The sequence below is a fragment of the Copidosoma floridanum genome, unplaced genomic scaffold (genome assembly GCF_036245765.1).
Source record: "Copidosoma floridanum isolate Cflo_tuat_1 unplaced genomic scaffold, Cflo_Japanese_pri ptg000029l, whole genome shotgun sequence".
Classification (NCBI taxonomy): domain Eukaryota; kingdom Metazoa; phylum Arthropoda; class Insecta; order Hymenoptera; family Encyrtidae; genus Copidosoma; species Copidosoma floridanum.
Genome location: NW_028321906.1, coordinates 2,110,472 through 2,118,028, shown reverse-complemented (window position 1 = coordinate 2,118,028; position 7,557 = coordinate 2,110,472).

Genomic DNA, 7,557 nt, shown 5'->3' with positions numbered 1-7,557 from the left:
CAATGGTAAATATGAAAAATAAATTTTTTAATGATTCTTACTATGACACAAAACAATGTAAGTGTGTGACTAATGTAGTGTCCTGTATAATTGCAGCAAGAGCAGTGCAGCCAAACAATATGCGAAAGCGGAAGAGGTCTGACTCGGTGGTGTTGGCAGAGGAGAAGATACCAAATTCTTTTATCGAATCTGCCAGACCAGCAGAGTCAGGACGTTGGAAGAGAAGGAGAGTTTCTGACTCGGTGGAGTTGGCTAAAGAAAAGATATCAAGACCTTTGATGGATTCCTTGAGACCAACAGAGTCGAGAAATAGAAAAAGACGGAGAGACTCTGACTTGGTAGAATCGGCAGAGGAGGTAACATCAAGTCCTTTTATCGACTCTCACAGACCAGCAGAGTCGAGAAGTTGGAAGAGACAGAGATACTCTGACTCAGTTAATTTCAAAATGGAGTTGTCACGCGGGCCTTCTATATCTGTAACTAGAGCAGCTATAGAGCCAATGGGGACAAATAAGCGAAAGCGTTTCGATTCAATCGAATCGGAAGAGGATCGAGGATCTAGAGCTGTGACTCGATTGCGCAAAAGGCGCTTAGATCCATCTTATTTGTCTCTAAACAGCGATCCTTCACATAAAAGTAGTGATTCTTGTGCCTATGTGGTAACAAGGTCACCTACCACATCTCGACCCATAAAGAAGGCCCGGGTTGATGTTCCAACTAACTAGTCTGTGAGGGTAAAAGTATATTTTAGAAAATTGTATAAGTCTGTATTTAAGTATACCACCAAACCTTTTAGTTAGAAGTTATTAGACACAATTCCGAAGGATTTTACTGAAAACTTATTTCCAATTTATGCAAGAAACATTGTAAGTGATAAAATTAAATTTAATTTTAGACGCAATAAGTTTTAAGTACATGATATTGTTTAAAAAGGTTAGATACACTCTTTCAGACGGGAGGTGGAGCAGGGTAAAGGGTGTGGGAAGCTCATAGCATTACGGACAGAATGTAACATTGCTTATTCTTATGGAATACATGCATCTATTTTATAAACCTAACCAAAGTTTTCACTTTCATTTCAAAAAATCATGATTTTCTCTTTAATTAGTATGGATACTGATAAAAATTAGAGGATCATACGAATCTGCAGTATTTCAAGGATCAAAATATATTTTTTGTCGATTTTTTAACCATTACTAAGGAATGTTATTTTTAGATCACAACATTGTTTTCATAACAGCCAGTGTTAAATTGTTCATTTTTTATTTTGAAATATCTCAATAACTACATGGCTAAGATTACCCAAAAAAAGTACGTTCATTTTTTATAACACATAGAATGAAACAAAAACTAAATTAGAGCCCCTCACTATTGTCGATGATATGTATCCAACCTTCTTAATTGAACATAGTCTTAATTATTATTATCATTAATTACATTTAAAACATATTTTAAATTATAGTTTTTCTCACTTTACAGAAATAAGCTCCCAGTACTTTGAAATCTTGACTTTTAAATTGTCATAACATTTCAAATTTACAAAGATTAACTTTAATATTAATGCTCGAAAACTCACAAATAGCAATACTCTGACGAAAAAAACCATACTTCTAAGAATCCGACAAATAATATCACGAATTTTTGCACTTTAGCTTAAACAATAACTTATGGTAACACTACGACAAAGAAAATCATATGCCCCAGAGTCTTATCAAGAATATCACGACTTACTGCACTTAAATAAAAACTGTAAGGAATTAGCAACATTCTTACGGAGACGTATCGACTTAATAAATCGGCTTCCACACGCTCGCTCACCATAATATAGGTTATTTCAAAATTATGATCATTTAGAGGCCTGGTCTTACTCATTTGCCTCGCACCTCTTAGAATCTACTTCCTCAAGTGCGTATTTTAAAACTGTAATCCGATGGTTTGGAAGCCATGTAAAATAAAGTCCCCACTGGTGTGTAAGTGACTGATCACATTAAAATCTGAGGCGGTTACTTAACATGCTGATGACGATAATATATACACATGCAGAGTAACACAGTAATGCAGAGCCTATTGGACATATTTCTCATAAATTCCTTAAAATATATATACAAAAAAAAAAAAATTTGATCTTGAATTGAAAGTAACGATCTCAGTCATCGGGCACTTAAAAATTTACATGACATTAAGTATGATGGTACACAATGATCACATTAATTTAATGTAAACTTTTGTACCTAATATAAACGAACGAAATTTTTGTAATGCTCAAACGATTGCTAATAGTTTAAGCTCTATGGTGAATTAATCTTTCTGTGCCCTCTTTATTGTTCAACTCATCATGTAAACTAACCTTTTGCTTTTATCATTGTCTTCTTGACATAAAAAAGCTTCACTGACTAGCGTCTGTGTGTAATATGAAGAGTTTCTTTCGATTCGGATGACTTAAAAATAAATCGTCGTGAAACAATTCTTGTACGCGGTTGAATGCCGGCGAATGTCTGTCTTTCCATTTTCAACTTTTATCTTTTCGGAATAATTCCAGCTGTAGTTCCATTTCTTCCCAAAGAATGAAAAATAAACCACAAAGGGCTGCTTCAAAGCTTTTCTTCACAAACCTTAAAAATATTATTCGCTGAATAACCAAGAACTACGTAAATAAAACTGAATTGAAACGAACTCTTATCATGATAAATATTAAGGTTCAATGTACAAGCTAACTAATGTCGAAAATGAAATGTAAGTTTTACACTATAATCACTGATTGACAAGTTAACGCAGGTAGAATGTATCACTGTCTTAAATCCAATTCTACCTTTACATAATTTACATAATTCACATAAATTACTTTAAATCACAGTCCAAATTTTCATTTACTAATCCTACAACCTTTTCACTTCTTATACAGTAACTTTCAATACGCCATTTATCTTACTTGTTACTACATACATATGAATATTCATTCAGCGCTTATTACAGTTTTCAGCCCTTTTTTTCTCATACAAATTACTTAATCTACCCCATATTTTTGCAATTTTACACTCCTTTAACATTTTTTGTACATCTAGCTCTCCGTTTATTAGATTGCATACCTTGTTTTCCTTAACAACTCTACATTCCTTTACTAAATGTTCTAAACTTCCTTTTTTACAATTACACAATTCGCATAGCCTTTTATCCTTTTCCAACCAATACCTATTTCCTCCATTCAGATTCTCACATCTGGCTTTTGCCACATGACTTATACAAATCCCCCTGATTTACTTGCTTAAATACTTCTCCCTTCCAATCCCCATAATATTTTTATACCGAAGATTTTACTTTGAGTTTTTAATTTTAGCTTCCGTTACCTGATTGCTTATATCACTCATACGCTCTCTTATCCTATCCTCTACTAATATGCCTTGACTTCTCCATATCTCTATTAATTTTTCACTATACCCTAGATTGTTTAGAAATATATTCCTTTCCTTTTTTGACACCCCCCCCCCCTGTTTTGTTTTCATACGCTTCCTTATAGCACAGTTTCGTGAGCCTCTCCTCCCCTGCTTGTAAATTTTTTCATTAAACCTTGTTGCTACTTTTCTAAAATATACGCTTTGTTTTTCTAAACCTATCTCTTTCAATAAGATGTATCTAGGCGTGCAGAAATCCAACCTTAAAACTCAATGATAATAGTCCATTTGAATTCTTTCCAAAACTTTCCACTCTCTCCTCTCAAAGATTTCAGCCCCGTAACTTATTGTACTCCTAACTAGATAATTGAACAGCATCCGTCTCCTCATAAAATATTTCTTACACAACCTTTACCCTTATCCGCACACTTTCCTGACCACAATAGTTCCCTTCCTTTTGAAGTCATTTATGTGATCAGAATAGTTCCCTTTTGTGTTAAATGTGAATCCTAAATACTCAAAGCTTTTTACCTTTTCTATTGTCCCCTCTTTAAATATTCATCCTTCTTTATTTACTTTTTTCTTACTGTTAAAAATCATTACCTTTGATTTCTCAAAACTTATACATAAATTCCTTTCCCTGCTAAATTTTTTTAACGTATCTGTCATATCCACTAGAGCTTCTTTGTTCAAGGCTAACAACACTATGTCATCTGAGTATACTAGCAACCACACCCTTACCTTATTAATCAAAATTTCTCCTACATTCCTCTCTTTTAATACATTTCCTAACTCCGCAATGTATATGCAAAATAGAGCTGGACTTAACAGACATCCCTGTCTTAAACCTTTTAAAGTCCAAAATTCATCCGGAAGACCCTCGTTACCCCGAATCCTTACCTTTGTCTCAGTTAATAATTCTTTGATTCCACTTATTAAATTTTTACTAAATCCCTTCTGCTCAATATTATCCACAGTTTTTCCCTGTTCACCGTGTCAAATGCTGCATTAAAGTCCACAAACAGAACAAATACTTTATCTTTCCTTCCTATTAAGTCTTTCCTTTGCACTATATGATTCAAAATGAGAATATTATCCAAAGTCGATCTACCTTTCCGAAACCCCGCCTGCCTCTCCGGTAACACCCTCTTTTCTTCTATTTCCACTAACAGCTTCACTTTTAGGATCTCTGTATACAACTTATAATCCATAGGAAGCAAGGATATTCCTCTGTAGTTTTTGGGGTCATTACTGTCCCCCTTCTTATACAAGGGGACTACTACCGCTGTTTTCCAAGCTTCCGGAACCCCTTCCCCCCTCCATACTTTATTTAGTAACTCCTTTAACTTATCCTTAACTCCTGTCTTAGCGTAGATCCAAGCTTCGTTCGGTATCCCATCGTGTCCAGATGCCTTTTTTCTATTTAAATTCCTAATTGCCACCTCTACATCTGCGTTACTTATGCCCTCTTCTTTATTCCTATTAACTCGTTCGTTTTCCCATAAAACTACACATTTCTTTCTTTCGCCTCCTGTTGACGTTTTAAGTCAATCGAATTATTGAATATCATACGCGGAGCAACTGCCACAAATTTTGCCATGGTTGATAGTAAAAGAAAGGAAAACAAAATTAACTGCAAGAACAATTTTCTTAACTCATGAAACGAAATTGACTTTATTTGTTTTACCTTTCGAAAGGTCTCGAATAAAATAGTTGCCTGGCCGCTCGCAAAACACTCACCTCCTATCTCTTCTTAGTAAATTTACAAAATACCTGCGCTGTGTTACTAATCTCGCTCGCAGATGTTGAGGTGAGACGAAGGCCTTGATTTGACATAGAAAAAACGATGTATTTGTCAGTGCCTCTAAAAGGCTGCTCGTTGCTGATGAAGTCCATGGCAATTGATAAGTTGTAGTTTTGTCGCTCTCTCGAATCTCCAAGTTTGAAGAAGAGTCGACTCCGTGGCTTCCCAGTCGCTTGCTCCGGCCGAAACAGGACGAAAAACTGAACTCGAATAAGCTTCGCACCACCGACTACCTCAAGAAATTTTCCCCCACGCATAAGGAAAAGCGAGCTATCCTTGTCTGGTTAATACCTAACAACACACAGACTCACACGGAGAGAGCATACCTACTACTCAAATTACAAATTTACTCTCTACTCTAACAGCTCTCTCTCTCTCTTTCTCATACATTCGAACTCCTAAAAGCTCCCTAAAATGTTCTTTCCATGCGCTCAATTTTATGTGATTGATAACATTCTCCCTGTTTTTCTAAATTTATCAAGATATTTCCAAACATCACTCTCGTATTTAATGTTTCTCAGCTCCTCGGCCTGTCTTTTTTTGAATTCTCTTTCCTTTCTCCCACACATTTCTTTCCATTCTTTCCTGGCTTCAAAATATTCCTGTTTTTCTACCCACCCCTTTTTCCACCTACTTAACAGTTTTTTTGCCTTCCTCTTTTTATTTTTTACAGTCTCTGTCCCACCAAATCCTGCAACCTAATTTCTTTTCTCTGATAATTAACTCTTTTTTAATCATGGCAGTCGTAACAGGCTTGTTTAGTTTCCTCCACAATTCCTTCGTTCCTTCTGTTCTAACACATATACTTTATTCTGTTCCTACCTTGTATAATTCAATGCTCTCCTCTGTCCATGTATACACCTCTTTCTTGCTAATTCTTTGTTTTCTGACTTCGTTAGCTTCTTTGCCGTCTATAACCCCACTCTTGACTGATACTTCTAGCGGAATATGGTCCGACTCAGTCCTTTTTCCTACTTTAAATCCCTGAACAAACTCAAACACTTTTTCATTTATTAACACATAATTAATCACCGATTTTCTCCTGGCACTTATATATGTGTATTCCCCTCTATAATCCCCCTTCATTGAACCGTTCAACAGAAACCATCCTTTGTTATTTATCAATTCTATAAGTCGTATGCCTTCGTTACTTATCATGTTATCTTTACTACACTTTTCCTTGCCCGATTCCTCCATTTTTTCTACGTTACCACAGCTCACGTTACCTATTCTTATATCAAAATTCCTACCTATTGTTCATCTATCTTTCACTACCAGTTCCAATTTTTCTAACGCTTCTGTACTTAGTCCTGTCCTCTCTATTATATATTGAGAAAACTATATATTGAGAAAACATTTATCCTTTTCCCTCTCCTCCCAATCCCATTTAATTCTAATTTAATTATACCATTATCAATTACTTCAACCAGCTTGCAATTTTTCCTGTAAAAACACTTGTTCAGCCCTATAATAAAACCGCCTTTTGCTCTCCCCTTTATGTTACATTGAACCGCGTGCACTGCCTCCCACACAAATTCCCTTTACAGTTTTTCTTTCAAATTAACCCAATCCTTTTCTTCTATCCAGGTTTCAGACAGACTCACGAAATCCGCACCTTCTACATAGTCCTAGAACTCACTATCCTTATACTAACTCCCACCACATTCCAAAAAATAATCTTTCTCATATGATTACTTTCTTTCTTTGCCTTATTAGGTATCACCTTCCGTTCCTGGCTTATGCAAAAATCTCCTGTAAAATTTCCTCTCCTACCTGACCTCCCCCCGTACCTCCTTCTGTCGCTCTTTTTTCACCTACCCCTCCTCTCTTTTCCTGCACCTTTTCTTTTACAACCCTCCCTACCTCCACTTCAGTCCTTTTAATGCTTGCTTCCGTATCCTTTACACCATTACCTTAAAAAAACATTTTCTCACTCCATCCATTCCAAATACCCTTAAATTTTATCTTACCAAACCCAGTCTTCATCTCCCAACCATCCTCTTTTTGCCTTTCAACCCACCTTGTTATCAGCTCTGGCCTTTTTCTCTCATTAAAAGACTAATCATTTTCTATAGACATATTCGTTCCTTTCAACCTATACTTATTTCTAATAATATACATTTTATCTTCGAAGCAATTCAACTTAACAATTAATACCAGGCCACTCACTCTTACACTAAAAATTTTCATTTTAATTTTCAATACATTTTTAAACATGTTCTCCACCCACACTTTCAAATTTCCCCCATTAACATTCCCTCCCCTTATAATGAAATTATTCGCCCTTTCTTCTTTGTCTCTTTCTTGTACCAACCTTTTAACTCGTAGAACGTCGCTAACTAACAAACGGCTCATTGCACTCGT